The 19623-nt window shown below is 44.9% G+C and overlaps 1 non-coding gene and 1 pseudogene across 1 annotated transcript; one reads left to right on the forward strand and one right to left on the reverse strand.

Annotated features, from left to right (window-relative positions):
• The first annotated feature begins 6462 nt into the window (after positions 1–6462).
• Trnap-ggg lies at positions 6463–6535 on the forward strand. Its single transcript has one exon. It is a non-coding gene; the product is annotated as a tRNA-Pro (tRNA).
• An 11762-nt stretch (positions 6536–18297) lies between these two features.
• LOC115331218 lies at positions 18298–18958 on the reverse strand (annotated as a pseudogene).
• Positions 18959–19623: the final 665 nt, after the last annotated feature.

Below are 19623 nucleotides of genomic sequence, written 5' to 3' on the forward strand. Positions count from 1 at the left end.
TGCTGATGTTCACCAGCTTTTCAATGCAAGGAAGCCACTCAGGCGCGCATTTCTGAGCCTTATGAACTTCAATAAATGAAATAATACTTTCACGGAAATACTCCTTAGCTTCACGCATATCACGGTCTGCATGGCGGACAGCCATCCGAGACCTCCAGATACCATGCAGGCCCAGCAACATAACAAGATCGAATGGGGCGCCACCCTCGTTTTCTACCGGCAGGTACCTAATCCCGTGAGAGTCAAGTGGAAAGTCTTTCTTCAAGGTGCGCTGTAGGACATCCCAAAGAAAGACGCCATCCCAACACTCCAAGAAGACGTGTTCAATAGTCTCTGGTTTTTTACATAGGAAACAATGAACACACCACGGGACAAACAAGCCCCTCTCTTCCATCCACGTTTTAACCGGTAATGTACCGGTATGCAATTTAAAGAAAAAAGACTTGACCCCGGGTGGAACTAACATCTTTTTCACACGTTTCAAGACGTCCTGTCCTGTGCCTGTAGAGTACATGGTCCTGTACAATGGAACAGGAAAAACAGCATCGCAAACATCCTTATACAACCGCTTACGGGGTACTACACTCAAATATTCCAAAGAGAAACGGGCCGCCAAAAAGCGGCATGATGCGACTACCTCTTTGAGGTACCCATGAATACCGCCGGGCACACTGGACGAGGAAACAACAAACTCAGGCAAACATCGACCTTTACTTGACAAACCGTACGCAAAAACGGATCACTAACATCACGAAAATAACAGTAACGGTTTACTAATTGGCGCAAAAACAGGTGCGATAAGCCTAGTCCTCCCTCGCGAACTCTTCGGAAAAGGTTCATTCTGCTTGTTCGCTCCCAAGACGAGCCCCAGATGAACACCGCAAAAACACGATGCAGTTTCTGTACGTTAACACGCGAACAGTGTAACACCTGCAAAACGTACCACAGTTTACTCACAAGAAATAAATTGCAAACTGTGGCACGCGCAAACATCGAAAACCCATTACCCCTCCATTTTTCGGCTTTCTCGCGAAGGACTACTGATTGACTGCGCCAATATTCCTCACTCACACGATAATGCTCAAGGGGCACCCCTAAGTACTTTACAGGAGTGGTGACCCATTTAACATTGGCAAACGCACTTGGGGTAACACTCCACTCTCCATGCCAGAAGCCCAGACATTTATGCCAGTTGACCGCACTACCACTTACACGACAAAAATGTTTAACTATATTGACAACACTGATGATACTCTCGTGATTCGTACAGAAAATAGCGATGTCGTCCGCGTACGCAAGGACACGAACTTCAGATGAAAATAATTTAAACCCACTCACAATGTCATGCCTCATAATACTTAAACAGAGCGATTCCAAATAAAGGCAAAAAAGAAGAGGTGACAAGGGACACCCTTGACGAACAGAGCGCTGCACTTGAATGCGCTTGCCTACGGAATGGTTTATTACAAGGCGCGTTGTACAGCCGCTATAAGCCATGCGTACTCCTTCGCGGATCACTGACCCAATATTAACATGATCAAGAACAGCCAATAACACGTCGTGCGGTACCCGATCAAACGCTTTCTCTAGATCTATTTGTAGCATTGCCACGCCACTCTGCATGGCGTCGCAACACTCCAACACACTCCGTGCTTTATGAATATTCGTTAAGATAGTCCTACCTTTAATACCGCATGTTTGGTGGGGGCCAACTATTTCCGTAACTACAGTCTGTAACCGCCTGGCCAGTATCTTCATAAGTATTTTATAATCCACATTAGTTAAACTGATAGGTCTATACGAAGTTACCTGTCGCAGTTTGACAGTGTCTTCAGTTTTCGGGATTAAAATGGTGTGGGACGACAAGAAGGATGGAGGTAGGACACCTAGTTCGAAAGCCTCATTGAAGACCTTAGCCAGAACTATTGAAAGCTCATGCTTCAGCGCCTTATAAAATGCAGCGCTGAGCCCGTCTGACCCAGGGGACTTTCCCGGGTTCAGGGCTTCAATAGCAAACAAAACGTCCTCCGCCGTGATGGTCGCTTCCAAAACCTCTTTTGTTGCGTTGTCTAACCGCGGCATTAAAGGCAAAAAGTCACGCTTAAAGCTCTCCACATCGACTGGACTCGCCGCGAATAGGGTACAGTAATAATCAAAAAAGGCGCGCTTGATTTCCACCCTGTCGCTCGTGACTGCACCGTCACATTCGACCTCAGTTATCTCATTACGACGAGCGTATCTTTTTTCCATGCTCAGTGCTCGTTTAGTCGGCGCCTCCCCCGTTATGAACCGTTCCGCTCTCGCCCTGACAAGTGCGCCACGATAACGCCCTTTATCTAAAATCTCCAGTTTTTCCTTCACAGAACAAATGTCGTCTTTACATGCTCCCGGCATTCTGCATTCCTCTTTGACCAACATTTGCAAGTTCAAACGCAACACTTTTTCAATTTTTTTTTCTTCATTTTTAATTATACTAGCTCGTTCTAATGCCTTCATCTTTATCTCCTGCTTAAAATGTTCCCAGCTTAGCCTATACCCACATGCCTTTACATCCCTTAATTTTTCTATTGCGGCCTCGACATCAGCTCTAGAAATGTCGTCATCCAGCAGCTTACAATTTAGTTTCCATAAGTCCCAACTAAATATTTTTCGATTTCCCGATTTTTTTCCAACGCAGAACTTGACCAGACAGTGGTCGCTGAAGCAAATAGGACACACCGTGTAGTCGAAAGAAAATGGTACCACCTCCAGCGATACATACGCTCTGTCTAGACGGGAATGACTGGTCCCTTGAAAATGGGTAAACTGAACGCCCCTCCCACTATTGACACATTCTCCCACGTCTTCGAGGCCGTAGTCGTTAACTATGTCGCTTAAAAGCACGGTGCTCGAGTCTTGGCACGGAGTAGAGCTTGTTTTATCGTGTGCAGAGCACACACAGTTAAAGTCCCCCAGCAAACAAACAACCCGTGCCGTATCACAGTAGTGCCGAACACTTTCGAAAAATATGCGCATTTCCTGAACCCTAGTTGGCGCGTATACACAGATGATGCGCCACTCTCGATCCTCGAAAGAAAAAATGAAAGCCGTTTACAACTCCCTGTAACGCCGAATTAGAGCGCAGCTCTTGAGGAGGAGGAGGGAAGGGTACTGGGGGGTGGGTCAAGTGACCTCGGGGGCGGGGGGTCACGTGACCTTGGGGGTCACGTGACCTTGGGGCGTCACGTGACGTCGCGGGGGTCACGTGACCTGGGGCCACGTGACGATACCGATGACGTCATCAGTAGCGTCACTGATGACGCCATCAGTGATGATGATGACGATGCGGATGCCGGTGACGTCACTAATGACGTCATCATTGATGATGACGATGACGATGCGGATGCCGGTGACATCATCAGTGACGTCACTGATGACGTCATCAGTGGCTCTGACGTCAACGGGGGGTCACGTGACCTCGGGGTATCCCCAGGTCACGTGACCCCAGGGGGGGTCACTTGACCTGGGTAACCATCGTGACCCTCGTGAGGGTAACCCTAGTAACCCTTGTGAGGGAAACTCTCGTGACCCTCGTGAGGGTAACTCTCGTGACCCTCGTGAGGGTAACTCTCGTGACCCTCGTAAGGGTAACTCTCATAACCCTCGTGACCCTCGTGAGGGTAACCCTCGTGAAGGTTACCCTCACGAGGGTTACTAACCCTCGTAACCCTCGTGAGGGTTACGAGGGTAAGTAACCCTCGTGAGGGTAACTCTCATAACCCTCGTGACCCTCGTGAGGGTAGCCCTCGTGAAGGTTACCCTCACGAGGGTTACTAACCCTCGTAACCCTCAAAAGGGTTACCTTCACGAGGGTTACCCTCACGAGGGTTAGTAACCCTCGTAACCCTCGTGAGGGTTACAAGGGTAAGTAACCCTCGTGAGGGTAACCCTCGTGAAGGTAACCCTTTTGAGGGTAATTAACCCTCGTAACCCTCGTGAGGGTTACGAGGGTAAGTAACCCTCGTGGCCCTCGTGATCCTCGTGAGGGTAACCCTCATGAGATTAACCCTCGTAACCCTCGTAACCCTCACGAGGGTTACGAGGGTTGCGGTTACGCCGACGCCGACGCCGACGGCGACGCCGCTCAAGCCGGGAACGGGCCCCTAAGAGCTGCGCTCTAAAATCGCAAACGACCAGTCTCCCCAACTCACATGTGACCACTGAATGGATAACAGCCCCTAAACGTTTGCGAACAAAAAGAACACATCCCGCCGACTTCCCAACCGCGTGACAAACACAGGCGTCATAACGCGCCGTAAAAGGTCTCACCATGCGCTCCGTCTGGTCTTCGCCCTCAACTTTCGTTTCCTGGATCGCGACAACATCCAAGTCCTGCTCTGTCACGAGGCGATACAGCTGGTTCTGCCGCCTCCCAGCAGCCAGCCCTCGTACATTTAGGGTCGCAATTCGCAGTAACCTATCTAGAGACACGATGGTAGAATGGTTCAGACGGAGCACTCGGTGCTTACCCCCTCAGTTTCACGAGGCGCAGTGTTCCATGCCCGCAGGCGTTCCGGCCGCCGTCTTGTCACCGCGTGGAAGCGACGACGACCGCCCTTGACTGGCGGCTCGCATCTTCTTTCCCCTTCCGTCGACAACTTTCCACTCCTTTTCAAGCTGACTAAGCCGACGCTCCTGCGATGCCTCAAGGCTGGCATCACAGCGACGCTTTGACGCTGCCCACTCGACTTCCATCTCCGAGTTGCTGTTGACATCGTCGCACACAGGAACATCCACTCCAGAGGCATTGACCTCTTTGATGCCCGACTCCGGCGTGGCCGACTGTTGCGCCTCCGGCTGCTCCGGCCTCGAAGTCACCGCCACCGGCTGCAGGTCAGCACCGCTCGTCACAGCGGTGGTGTTGGTGGCCCCTTCCTGCGCCTCTCTCGGCTCGGATTGAGCCGTTGCAGGCGCCGCTGCGCCCTCCGCCTCGTCCTTGTCCATAACGAGTTCGCTGTGGTCTCCGTCCTTGCCACGCCCAACAGCACCCGCGTACGAGCGTGCGCAGTCGGCCGACACATGTCCAAATGCGCGGCACTCGGAGCACTTAGGTACCCGGCAGTCTCGCCGAATATGCCCCTTGGTGCGGCATCGTAGACACATCGGAGCCCGGCCGGGAACCACCACCAGAACCGCGCCACTGCCAAGGCGCAGCTGGTGTGGAAGACGGTCCAGCGAGACGCCCTCGTGTAGCACCAGCCGGACGAGCCGCGTCGTAGACTCCACGCCTTCGAAGTCGGCGACCCTCCACTTCTCTCGCGTCACCTCTTTCACTTCGCCGTACTCCCCGAAGGCTCGTCGTATCGTGTCGTTGGTCACGTCGAACGCCACCCAATGTAACTTAACCCGCACTTCTTGCCTTGTCGGATTCACGACGAGGCACGCCTTCTCCTTGACAAGGAACTGCCCGACGTCGAGCAGCTTCTTCTTCGCTTCGTCCGACCGCATATCGAGGAGCCAGACATGCGACATCTGGTATGCCCCGATTCCGGTCACCTCCCCGATCACGCCGATGTCTTTCAGCGGCTTCCGAAAATCTTCAAGCCGGTAGGGTCTTCCGGAGATGTCGCAGTGCAGAATACCCGCACGCTTCATCGCCTCGCCGGCTGGCAATGGAGGAAGGACGATACGATAGTCGTTTGAACCAGAAGATGCCGAGTCACCGCGACCCTCGACGGCCGCTATCGCTGCTCGCACGGAGCCCATTCTGCGTCCGCTCCTATCCGCAGCCAGAAACAGAATGACTACACCACTCCACCTTGGCTTTCTGGCGTTTCCTACCTGTCTTATTAATGCACAAGAAACGATATGTATCCAATCGGAGGTGTTCTGGAAACACACGCCGCCGCGTGGAATGCGGTACGACGCTTAGTGTCACGTGGTACGTGCTCGCTTGTGCTCCATTTCGTTTCTTGTGCATTAATAAGACAGGTAGGAAACGCCAGAAAGCCAAGGTGGAGTGGTGGAGTGGTTAGCACACCCGACCGGACATTGGGAGGCCCAGAGTTCAAATCCTGGCTCCGCCAATTGTTGGCTTTCGGCGGGTTCCTGAAAACTTGGATTCTTTAATTCATTGGATTAAGTACGGTTCATTCATCTGCACATATTCGTTCATATCCTCCTCGGAGACCACGTACGATGACGTGAAGTGCCCGTGTTGTATATTCAATAACGTGGCTCTTGATTCTCGCAGATGATGATGATACCGTGTCTCTAAAGCTCATAAACAAAGAATACTACTACATGTACACGGGGCGAGACAAACAGTGGGAGGATTTCTGGAGCACAAACGAGCACGTACCACATGACACTAAGCGTCGTACCGCGTTCCACGCGGCGGCGTGTGTTTCCAGAACACCTCCGATTGGACACATTTCGTTTCTTGTGCATTAATAAGACAGGTAGGAAACGCCAGAAAGCCAAGGTGGAGTGGTGTAGTGGTTAGCACACCCGACCGGGCATTGGGAGGCCCAGAGTTCAAATCCTGGCTCCGCCAATTTTTGGCTTTCGGCGGGTTCCTGAAAACTTGGATTCTTTAATTCATTGGATTAAGTACGGTTCATTCCTCTGCACATATTCGTTCATATCCTCCTCGGAGACCACGTACGATGACGTGAAGTGTCCGTGTTGTATATTCAATAACGTGGCTCTTGATTCTCGCAGATGATGATGATACCGTGTCTCTAAAGCTCATAAACAAATAATACTACTACATGTACACGGGGCGAGACAAACAGTGGGAGGATTTCTGGAGCACAAACGAGCACGTACCACGTGACACTAAGCGTCGTACCGTGTTCCACGCGGCGGCGTGTGTTTCCAGAACACCTCCGATTGGATACATTTCGTTTCTTGTGCATTATTAAGACAGGTAGGAAACGCCAGAAAGCCAAGGTGCAGTGGTGTAGTGGTTAGCACACCCGACCGGACATTGGGAGGCCCAGAGTTCAAATCCTGGCTCCGCCAATTTTTGGCTTTCGGCGGGTTCCTGAAAACTTGGATTCTTTAATTCATTGGATTAAGTACGGTTCATTCATCTGCACATATTCGTTCATATCCTCCTCGGAGACCACGTACGATGACGTGAAGTGCCCGTGTTGTATATATATATATATATATATATACGATTGCAGGCAAGCTGGTTAATTGATTAAAAAAAAACAATAATGAATAGGCATGTATGGAGACTTAACGGAAAACATAGTAAACCTAATTTCTCTTAGATACGAGAAGAAGGTCCTCAGAACATTCCTCATCGTATTGTAGAAGTTACAATTTTCAACAAAAAATAGGAATTAAGTTCACTTTATTAAATAGTATAGTCCGGGTCACAAAGTCAACAGATTGTAACATTTTACTTTTATGACCCGCGCTAGCAATCATTTTTTGCGCGTTCCATGCCTATGTTTGAATCAGAAGCCGATTCGCGCCCGCCAACCGTCAATTAGAACTACAAACGGCCCAGCGACTAAATGAACCAAGGTGCAGTCCATCAGCAGCCAATAGGGAATAAAACCATCCCGCGCTCACCATTATTTCCGCTGCCTCGATCAGAACAGGACAGCTGGATTAGCGCTCCGTGTCTCCAGCTTATTTCTCCTACGCAGGCCTATGTGACTGCCCGAGTCGGAGGCTTGACTCGGCTCTCGCCATTTCGCCACGGGGCGTCCGCTGGGCACGCAAAGCTCGTTGATCCCTAAGCTAATAATGCGGAGGGAGCTACGCAGCTGCCGGACCTGACATCGCGCTAGGTGCGGTGGCGTGGATGGGAACGTGATCACTTGGCAAAATATACGAATGATTATTCCATCTAGCACGTAGCTCCCACTGCGCTGTCAGCATAGGGGGAACGGAGTCTAGACTGGCTCATTTGCCTACTCGAAGAGGCAGTGCCGTGCAAACGAGGGATAACAGAGGGGTCTCCTACGCACCCCTCCCTCCTTACCAAAACAAAAATGCACGAGAGACCAAGAAGCTTGCTTCTAAATCGAGAACAAAGATGTGGGAGTATAGGAAAACTTGTTAGACATCTTTTTGTACTTCCCTAGATTACTCTAGAATGTCTTATTATTGTGAAAAAAGTGAGTTTACCGCTTCCGGATGGTTTAGCAGTGACGACATGCGAAGGTAACAAAAAACACCTGCGATAAAACGAAGGCACGGAGCAAAACAAAACAAAACGGGAAGTGGACTCCGGCACGACCTCGTTATAAGACCTCGTTCGTGCTTTATTATGTTTCGCCTTTTGATTTTTGACAAGAGACGTGATTCGCCACGTTTTTTTTTTTCAATTTACTCGTAGTTTTTGTTTTATTTGTAGCTTCCCTGTATCAGAAAACCATATCTCTTTGACAGGAGGGTGAATGATACAGCACTGTCTCATGGTGCCAAAATCGCAAAATTATCGTTAAACTTGCGACGGGAAGGCGTGGCTGGTCACACAGGAGAGTCTAAGACATAGAGGCGCGTTTTAAGTTTCGTGGTTTCCAGGTACCCTTAAATAAAATCCATAAAAATTCTCTGTTCTTCGTCGACTTCTGACGGAAAAGTCAATGTCGCTGATATGCATCATAAATGTCTTAATCTGTTGGCTGTGGCCTCTACGTTCTAGAGCGTCGCTTTAGAACGTAGAGGGGACAGTTCAAGAAATTGTGTCCAATATTCCGGGGCACATTGCATTCGATAGAAGTTGGTGTAAAAAACCTTAATATCTGATGAATGGTTATGCTAGTATAGACGCGTTTACACGAAAGCAATGAAGTAGTGCATACTCGTTTCTTCTGAGTTTTTACTCAGGAACATACAGAGAAGAATTTCAGCGTGCAGTATCTGTGCACGGGTGAAGCATATTAATTATTATTAGCGTACTCCACTCGCCTCGCCGAACCCCGGGAACAGAAGGCCGGTCTCCTTTCCAATGTCCCGTCGAAGCCTTTGCCGCCGATTCCCACGTGCTAGAGAATTTACTAGAAAGCGAGCGACCATATTTGCGTGTAATTTTCTTTCTTGTCCAAAGCATTGAGCATATAAAAAACATAATTCATACAACGTGTAAATTAGACAGCGTACTTTGAGAGTTTTCGAAAATTGCTGTGGTATAAGATGTGACGTCATGAAGCGCAGTTAAGGCCGTTCGCCGCTAGCTCCGCTGTCGTTGACGTTGCTGATGAATTAACACGGCGCGATCGCTCTATTTTGGCTTTGGACATTAGGAGTGGTCTTTGCGTTTCTGAGTTGGAGTTCATTTATGCTTCAGTGAAACCTTAACAGCCAGCCATCATTTGCGTTTTCGGCTCATCGGCTAGCGCCATTTTCACCGTAGCTGGGACACACAGTTTTTTTGTAAATAAGAAGGCGTTTTCTATATTGTACGGAGGTTGGGTGATTCAAGATAGGGGAGAGAGTAGTGTTTATTAAGAGGTCAAACTTGCTGAGGAAATTTTGTGCACATCGAATATATGAAAATATAAACGTTCTTCGAAAACGTTCAGCCGACTAAATGCTATGGTGTTCTTGGTAACCGTAACCCAAAACGAACCAAAATGTTTTCAGGCAAGACACTAAAACCGGAATCGAATCCAGAAATATTAGCAGGTGACTAATACATTTAAACTAATATGCACAAACAGCGTAGTTACAAACCATATAATAATAATAATAATAATAATAATAATAATGTTTAATGCAGGTGCTTCAAATGGAACTATATACACATATCAGAACCGCCAAAGCCCTAAAGGCTTGTAGGACTAGTTCCTTACGAATAACTTAAGGCACACTCAAAGCAAGTTAGTATAAACCCTTCAGAGATCTAGAACGCGTGACAGAGAGAAATATATACAAACAGGGGAGTAGTGCACAGCGCACAGAAATCACATCAAGTAGAAAACAAAATGAAAACAAAAAATTAATCGGCACTTTAAAAAATGATGTCTAGGCAAAGAGTCTTCAATCTACGTTTCAAAGCTCCTCGAGAAATTACGTCGAGTAGCACAGAAGGGAGGTTGTTAAAAATATGGGATACATAATAGAGGCGAACGCATTTTTCAAAATGTGTTTTGATGCGTGGCGTTTGATATGGTCTCACGTCTCGAAGGGCAGGACAGACAGTGTTGGGGGTCTTAAAGGTGTTATCCCAGTAGTGCCTCAGCACTACTGTTTCCAAAAATAGTGATTTAAAAGTTGGTAGCGAGAGGTCATTAAAGAGGTTATCAGATCTTTGGAAACTAGAACCGTAAGCTACACTACGCAGGATGCCATTTAGTAAGGAGTTCACTTTAGATTCTAATAAGGCTGTACACTGTCCGAATAAAGTTATTCCGTAACGGAGAATACTATAAACAAGGGCGTGCGTCAGAAGTCTTTTCGTTGTGATGGGAAGAAGTATGCGAAGATTATATAAGGTGCACGAAGCGGCTTGTATTTTTTTGAAAATATAGAAGTTAGAGTTCCATGACAGGTCGCAATCAAAATAAAGTCCCAGATATTTCGTACAGTTCACCTAAACAATAGGCGCACATTCGCAAGAAACACAGTCTGACGTGTGAAGAAAAATTGGTTTGTCTAAAACAACTTGTTTTAGTGGACTACGAAAGCACACTAGTTGTGTTTTCTTCGCGTTTATTAATTACATTTGCTGAAAACCAGTTCATGAGCCGTAATACATCTGATTGGAGTAGCTCAACAGCCTCATGGTATCGTACATGACTCGACAACAGGACAATATCGTCTGCGTATTGGAATACTGCGCAGAAGTTGACCGCCTTCGGAAGAACATTGACATAGATGTTAAAAAGAAGAGGCGATAGTATCGAGGCCTGTGGAACACCAGTCTTTAGGGACATTTTCAAACTCCGAGCTCCGCTTATTGAAACTAGCTGTGTACGACTTGACAGAAAGTTTTCTAGCAGTCTGTAAAAAGGGCCTCTGAAGCCGAGGCTGAAGAGCTTATTTAAAAGTACCTTATGTGAGACTGAGTCGAAAGCTTTAGAAATATCTAGAAAGAGTGCACACGTGAAAAGATTATGTTCAAATGCATTATGAAGAACATCGGAAAAGTCTTCAAGTAAGGGTTGGGTGCCTTTACCCATAACAAAACCGTACTGTTGGGGTGACATGAGGTTAAATTCTTCTAAGAACGCTGACATTGTCTAGAAAATGTGTTTTTCTAAAATTTTCGCCAGTGAAGGCAAGATAGATATAGGACGGTAGCTTTCGATGCTACTATGATCCCCATTTTTGTATAAAGGCCTGACAATGGCTGTTTTGAGATCTTCTGGAATATTACCTGACGTTATGGAGCCGTTTAACATATTTAGTATCACATGACTCAAGGGTGCATAATTTCTCCGCAAATCAGCGATCCGGACGTTATCAATTCCAGGAGACAAACCCGGTTTGAAACTAAGCAACATACTATGTAGACCTTGCTCTGTAATTTCAGGAAGGAAGGCCGACGCTACATTCACTGGAGCTGCTTTTGAGAGACAAACTTCACTATCGCGTGAAACATTTGAAGTTTTCCCAAAATGTACATTAAACGCATTTGCCGTGGACTGTTTGTTACAAGGGAAATATCTGGTGATCGTCTCGTCGACAGAATGTTTCGCGCTGTGGCCTCCTCGTAAATCGTTTACAACAGACCAAGTTACACGGGAATCATAACGGGAATCTATTAACTTCTGTTTAATATAGTTACGTTTAGCGGAGCGAATTAATGCAGTGACTTTGTTGCGCTCACTTCGGAATTCATTCCGCAGGTCTATATTATCGGGAGAGCGACGACAACGCGTCCACAATATTTCTTTATACTTAATCGCGGCAATGATGTCATTATTCAACCATATATGTTCCGCTCGCCTCTTTCTGATAGTAATTATTTTTTTACTGCATCTTGTAAAAGTCTGCCAAAGATTAATAAACTTCGTGTAGAGTTCTTGATTTGAATATGTTAGTAAACGCCCCCAATCATAAGAAGAGATTAATTTGTCGAATAATTTCCGATCGACAACCTCTATAAGTCTTGTTTCCGGACAGGCGTGTCTTAGAGGCGTATCGGAAACCAGTTGAACTGCGGTAAAGTAGTGATCTGCGAGTTTCTGCGAAATGACAGCAGACTTAACTGAAAGGCCGTGAGTGCGTATATTCATGTGGTCTAGACAAGCAGAAACAAGGTGTTCATTCAAAGTTTCCTCTCTGGTAGGTGCTTGAATTGTACAGTTGAGACCAAATTCCGAGAGAAGATTCAAGTAGTCAGATTCGGTTGACTTTGTGGGTTTCAAAGTGTCAAGGTTCATGTCTCCGACTACGCAAAGTTGTTCCTCGGCCTGAAGGTCAGTCAAGCAAGCTCTCAATTCAACTAAAAAAGACGAAGCGCTTTCTGATGGAGGGCGATAGCAGGCGACTAATGCGATAGAGTATACAGAGTTGAAAATTTTGAAAGTGACAGACTCTGCATGAACGAAAGTATTTTTTAACTGTTCTGTACCCCATGAATCTTTGACAAAAATACCAATGCCTCCACCTGTCCTCTCAGAGCGAGTATGGAAGAATTGCTGATAACCAGGTATTGAGAATTGATCAACAGAAGCAGCTGGTACATTTATCTCCGTTAAGACCCACACGTCGACAAGATCGTACAGGGAACTGGCTATAAGACCAAATTGCTCCCAATACTTCCTAGCACTACGAATATTAGTGTGAAAAATGGTGATCCCGCTAGTTGAGGAGTCAAAATTACACAAGATTGAATTGAAATCATCGCAGTCAAAAAATGTGAAGGTCATGGTTGCTAGGCAATGAGTTCTAAGTCATTGACACAAGTAATGTGAATGAGTGGGGCTCCCTCTGCTTTTTTTGCGTAGATCTTTGCGTTTTTATCCCAGACGTATCGATATTGTTTTACTTTGCCTTTCGCCCGGGCTTTCCAAAAGAGCTCCTTGTTCGTCTGTGTCAAGTTCTCGTTAAAAAAGAGTTTCGGGAGTTTTCGTTCGCGGGCGAGAGTACCCAGTGAGCTACGCAACCTCAACCAGCGGTCCCTAACACGCGCAGAGCGAAACCTGACCAACATAATGGGAATGGTATCACGCGAAGAGGGCAGGCGATGAACGGCCTCAACCTCTGAAAGATGGAAGTCGGAGATGCCGAGTTTTTGTGCTATATCATCAAGCTCAACCGAGGATCTTCATTGGGTCTGCAGGGAAGGCCATGCATCTCAAGGTTAGATCGACGACTAAATTGCTCGGAGTTGTTGAGCTCAGACCTGAGTCGTTGGATCTCCTCTGATTGGATTGACATGGAGGACTTTAATGAATTCACCGCGGTCTGTAACTCCGAAACAGTAGTATCCTGCTGAGCCACTTGTTTGAGCTGAGTGTCATACTGAGCTGAACAGAAGGCTACTGACTTAAGCACCTCATTGACAGATTGTTCCATGGCATCAACCGCAGATTTAACGGTGAGCAGCTCATCGACTTTTGCCGGAAGCTGGGCGAGCGAATCCACGCTACTCTTGAGAGAGAGAAGCAAGTCGATCTTCTTGTTTACTTCGGCTAACTGGGCTGCAAATGACGCGGACTCTATATCCGAATCCGCTTCCAAGCTTCCTCCTGTCGACTTAGTCACAGAGGTGCGGCACAGATGGCAGAGCCACTGTTCTCGTTTCGCTGAACTCATGGAGTTAAATGTGCTCGCAGCAACACCGGCACATGACTTTCCGAGGTAGTAGCTGTTTTCACAACTCGCGCAAATCAGGTATCTCCCATCAACAGGTAAAGGCTCGTGGCACTTGGAACAGTTAGTGGAGGCCATGGTAAAACGGAAGAGGTGAAAGAAGCTATAAATATAGGAAAATGCAGATCGACGTTTGCGAGTCATACACTAAAAGATTGAACAGTATGCTCACTTGCTAAGCGCGAAACAAAGCTGATATGCGCGTGCATCGTGGAATGCAAGTCGGGCTGTCAAACATCTGGTTAGGTCGGTGTTCGAAGCGTTCAAGCTTAATCACTGGTAAAAACCTGGCAGAGGCATACACTTTGCCGGTGCTCGAGCGGTGGTAGATGGGGACGATTTAGCAGAGCAAAAGCAGCCAACACACAGCACACACCAAGGACGGTGCTGATGGTGGCGATTCCGCTGAACAAGGCCGGAAGACCTTACAGCGGCCAGGGGGTATGCCCGCCGCCAGCTGAAGAGACAAGCTACACCGGCAAAACAGTGATTCGACGACAGCCTTGTACGGTCACCGGGAAAGGCAGGTCTCACAGTGTGTTGATAGTCGGTTTCTGCAAAGGACTGGATGGTCGCTGAATCGCCATCAAGTCTCAGACGGTCGCTGGACGTCGATGGTAAGATGAGACGACGACCTCTGGCTGCATGATCGATGGACACCGATGGAGGTGGATCGGGCTGCAGTCGCGATCTTCAAGGCGGCGAACTCGCAGTCAAGATGGCAAATAGATGCCGTCTTAAGCCCGAGGCGACTCCAAGGCCCGACTTGGGCCACAAACAGTCCGCCGGTAGCACATCAGGTTGAAATAATATGAATAATACTGGAAATAGGAAGAACGATAAAAAAAGAGCGACTGCCTTCGGACACTTCGTCTTTTTCTCTCCTATATATAATATATAATATATAATAATAATAATAATAATAATAATAATAATAATAATAATAGTAATAATAATAATAATAACTTTATTTGTCACCACAGATACATGTGGTGAATGGGATGCCAGAGACGCAGGCAGCTTGGCGAAGCGCCGGACGCCCCTTCAGCAGCTGCGACACGACACATAATGTATTTACAATGAAAATGACATTTTTTTGTGCATTCATATATGATCAGAAGTGGCATATGCATGATCAAGATTTAAAAAAAAAGAAAAAAAACAATTCGAGAATATTGTTTTTCGAAAGCTGAATAACATCTATATCCCGAATGAAATAATCATTTAATAACATAGGTAGCGTGTAGCTTATTTTCTGCTTACCATAATTGGTTCTGCATTTCGGAATCTGGAAAGGCTGGCGATATCTTGAGGAGTAATAGTAACTTTTATCTTTTAAATCAGCGAGTTCAAAGATCATATCGTTACTTCCATATGCCGCATACTTATACGAGAGTGTAAGTCGATAATCATGCATTTGATGTATGTTAAGAATTTTGTAAATTTTGTACAATGGTTGTGTTGGATGTACGCAAGGGACGTTTGCAATAATTCTTACGACCTTTTTTTAGAGCAAGTATATTGCATTTAAATTTGACATGGATGTATTGCCCTAGACCAAGTTACAATAGCACAAATGGGAATAGAATAATGAATTGTACAGCACCCTTTTTACACTCGTGGGAAGATGTCTATGTTTATTCATATTTCCTACTACTTTTCCAAGTTTAGCGCAGATATTTAATGTGATCATTCCATAGCAAGGTTTCAGAAAAATAATTCCAAGCTTTTTAATATGATGTACAAATTCAATATTTAAAGATCCAAAGTTGAGGGGTGTGGAAAGTCTCTCACCCGAACCACGTGGTCGCAACATGACTGCTTTTGCTTTTGGCGCATTAATGTTTTTAAGCAATTTATTTCTGACCATGCTTTCAACTTTAGAAGAAATGCATTGGCTTTATTTCTTAAGCTCTGCTCACAACTGTCTAAAAACAATATGTAGTGTCATCCGCATAGATGATATACTTGCAATTTGGATCAATGTTTACTAAGTCATTAATATATAGTATAAAAAGAAGGGACCCTAATATACTTGCTTGTAGAAACTCCTGACAATATGTTTGGAAGGGTTGATTTTTGGTCATTAATTACCACAAACAGAGAGCAATATTTTAGATATGATTTTATAAGTGCAAGCGGAAGAACTCGAATACCATAAGCAATGAGTTTTTCTAGCAAAATAGTGTGATGAATGCAACCAAAAGCTTTGCTGAAATCTATAAATATTCCAAGCGTCAACTTTTTTTCTTCGAAGTTTTATAGTATACATTCTGTCTGAACTAATAATGCTGCTTCTGTAGACCGATTTCTCCAGAAGCCAAATTGATAGTCTGTTATAAGAGAATATTTGTCACAAAAATTTGCAATCCACGAGCGAATTAGTTTTTCTAAACCATTTGAAAATACTGGAAGTATAGATATAGGACGATAATTCCATAATTCGTTTTTGTTTCAAGTTTTGAACAAAGCTATAACTTTCGCAACTTGCATGCTTGCGGAAAAGTACCAGATGATAGGGCGATTTTTTATATAAAAATTAGGCATGCCGCAATGATATCAATTACGTATTTCGCTGGTCTAATTTATAGATCGTCTGCATCACGACTCCGACTATTATTGATACACATGATAGATGTACGAACCTCATTTTTATCCGTTGGGAATATAAAGAGTGATTCTGGAGTTGGTAAGATATTTTTTTTTACGCTTCTGGGTTATGGTAACTGCTACCTATATTAACAAAAAAATTGTTGAATACATTTGCAAGATTCAATCCGTTCAGAACTTCACCATTATGTTCTATATTTTCGATTGGATTTAATCTGCAGGAGGCATTAAAAACACTTTTTATACGTTTCCATAGTATATCGGCCTTTTTTAGGCAGTTGGCATAAAAAAGAGTAGAATAATAATTCTTTTTGTTCTTTTAATTTCCGTGGTTAATTTATTTCTGTAGTCTCTAAATTGGGCTAGCACTATTTCATATATTTGGCAAGAAATATATGAAAAAGTTCGTATTTCCTACGTATTTGTTTTGTTAAGAGTGCCGATGTCATCCAAGGCTTCCGTCCTCTTCGAGCAAGTTTTACGGTTTTATTTGGGAAACAGTCAAAATATATATGCTTAAACTTTTCTATGAACTTGTGATAGGCACTATCCGCGTCACCACTATGAAATACATCTTCCCAATTTGTGTTAATTAGCTTATTTCGAAACATGCCTAGTGTAGCTGGTGTAATGTTTTGGAATGTTATTGTAGTTGTGTCTTGCTTACGCGGTTCACGTGTTGTGTTAAATAGCATAAATATGGGTAAATGGTAAATTATATCTGAAGCAATTACGCCAGCCTGGACCTTTTCCTTTTCATAGTTTTTAATAAACAAATCAATTAATATTGATGTAAAAGACGTAATGAGAGTCGGGTGAGTTATAACATTCGAGAAGCTATTTGCCGTTAAAGGGATACTGAACCGAAATTTGGATTTCGCAAAGTAAGGCTGCAGAAGTGTCGAACGGGAAGCTACGAACTCCAAAATATCACTCGTATATCGATATCTCTAACGGACGGCCGTACTTTTGGAAAAGAAGGGCGCGATCAAGCGAGTTCTTTGACGTAACTGTCCTCCGGGAGAATTTGAGAATGAGGAGAAGTGGCCTCGCTTCTCTCTTGCTCGCTTCGGTTCACCAGCTTGACAAGACGTAGCGAGAAGGAGAGACAATGGGCATCGTGACTTGCCTTGCCTCGTCCGCCTCGTCGGCCGGGTTCAATCGCGCACTTCTTTTCCAAAAAAAAATACGGCGATCCGTAAAATATATTGCCGTATGAGTGATATTTTTTTGGGTTTGCAGCTTCCCGCCTATCCGCTCGGCGTTGTTTTGTGAGCTCGAAATTTCGGTTCAGTATCCCTTTAACAACATCAACTCAGCAGTGTTGGGGGTGTCCTCTAAAAGATTAATATATAAATCTCCGCCTAAAAAAAATATAACACTTGCATTCGTTTGCATAACATAATAAAATGTCTAGAAAAGCAAAAAAACTTTGCGACATTGCCACTTGGTGGTGGTATACAACAGAAAAAATGTAAAGATTATGTTTTACGCACGGTACTTCGTAATCATCTGTAGCCAAGGTATAGTCTTCAATAATTTCACATTCATTATTTGCAACTAGCATGGCGACACCACCCCCACGCCCGGATACCCGGTTATGATAAAAATGTTGATAATGGGAAAGAATAAAAAAATCTGCTTCGTCTTGGTACAAGATTTCAGTGAACATTATCACGTCAAACGTGCATTGAAACGATTGAAAAGGAAACATAAGATCGTCAGACTTGGATCTAGCCGATCTAACATTCAAGTGGAGCAGTTTCAAAAGGTGACGCTTCTTTTTATTTACATCCTTACGGATATCTTCTGGTAAAAACAAGTCAGCTACTGCCCTTTCAAATGATTAAAATACAGTCAAACCATATCCGGGGATTTTTTTGTTTTAACAAGTCTTCAGGAGATCGTCATCCTGTTCTATCGATAAAAGTCGGTAGTTTCTGATTTGCGGGCTAGGATCTTCCCCTTTCTTACCCATACAAATTTCCACCTGGCATCGCGTTTTTTGGTAATAGTCTTAGCAAGCAATTTTTTCAAAGTTGGGCGCAAATGTCCGTTTATAAAAACGGGTGAGTTTGCGGAAAGTCCCAAGTCTTCGTTCGTGATTCGGTTTGATCGGGCCTTTGCAAGCTGCCTGTCGCGCTTTTCCCTGCGCGTGAATTGCCCGACAATGTTTTGCTTTCCGCGCTCTCGTGTGCGGACTCGATGACAAATTTCGACGTCCGCTGTATCAACCGGTTCGCCGATTGCATCTCCGAGCGGACGCAGCGTTTCCTTCAGATTTTCGTTTGTGATTACTGGCACTCCTCTAATTTCAAGGTTGTACGCTCGTGAGTGTTGTTCGCATTGTACAATGCTCATTTGGCTTGCTTTCATCTCTTTTTAGAGTGCTAGACACCTAGCTGTCAGCTCTTCGTTTTTTTTATTAGTTCGTTGTCAACCGTAGCTCCACTTTAAAGCTTCTTCTTGATACCCTCAAATTCAGCATTTATGAAATCCATACTGGACTTCATTTCCCTTTATCGGAACGGAGTTCACGAATTTCATTACGGAGGTCTCTCTGTAGTGTGTCTCGCATCAATTTCCATTCACTTTTTATGTCTGAGCTCCACAAAAAGTTTTATGCCAGAGAATCCCTAACACCGCTGACAAGTCATACCTATATAATTATTGTGGTAATGGCGCCGAAGAGGAAGCGATCTTCAGAACTAAATTAATGTAAAATTGTTTGTAAATTGGCAATAACGTAACCGGAAAAGCTCCAATTTTTACATCAAATAAAATGCACCGTTTGGTACGATGTCTTTTATATGGGCTCAAGTTGTTTTATTTAATGTATGCTTAAGATTTCAATGTCTGAGGTTCAAGAAGAGATATTTAATTTAAAGTCTCTTACCACACTATCATCCACACTATCAGCGGTATCCGCATGCATTCTATATGGAAACAAATAAAAGTCAGTTGATTTGATTTGATTTGAGACTGCTAATCACTTTACTCAGAGCACCATTAAGAGATTTTTTTATCAACAATTAACCGTTACAAAAAGCTAAGTGTTTCGGAACTCAGCTGGTTTTTCGGTTTCAATGTTACAAGGTACCCAAGTAGCACTCCAGACAAAAGCTTAACGTAAGACAAACTTGGCAATCGTATTGGTCTTTGTACGGTTTAGTTCCAAGACATTAACTAGTACAAGAGTACTTTTCTTTGGAGTTTCAATCGCTTATGGTCTGGGTTGTCACA

The sequence above is a fragment of the Ixodes scapularis genome, unplaced genomic scaffold, assembly GCF_016920785.2.
Source record: "Ixodes scapularis isolate PalLabHiFi unplaced genomic scaffold, ASM1692078v2 PGA_scaffold0__279_contigs__length_252992795, whole genome shotgun sequence".
Classification (NCBI taxonomy): domain Eukaryota; kingdom Metazoa; phylum Arthropoda; class Arachnida; order Ixodida; family Ixodidae; genus Ixodes; species Ixodes scapularis.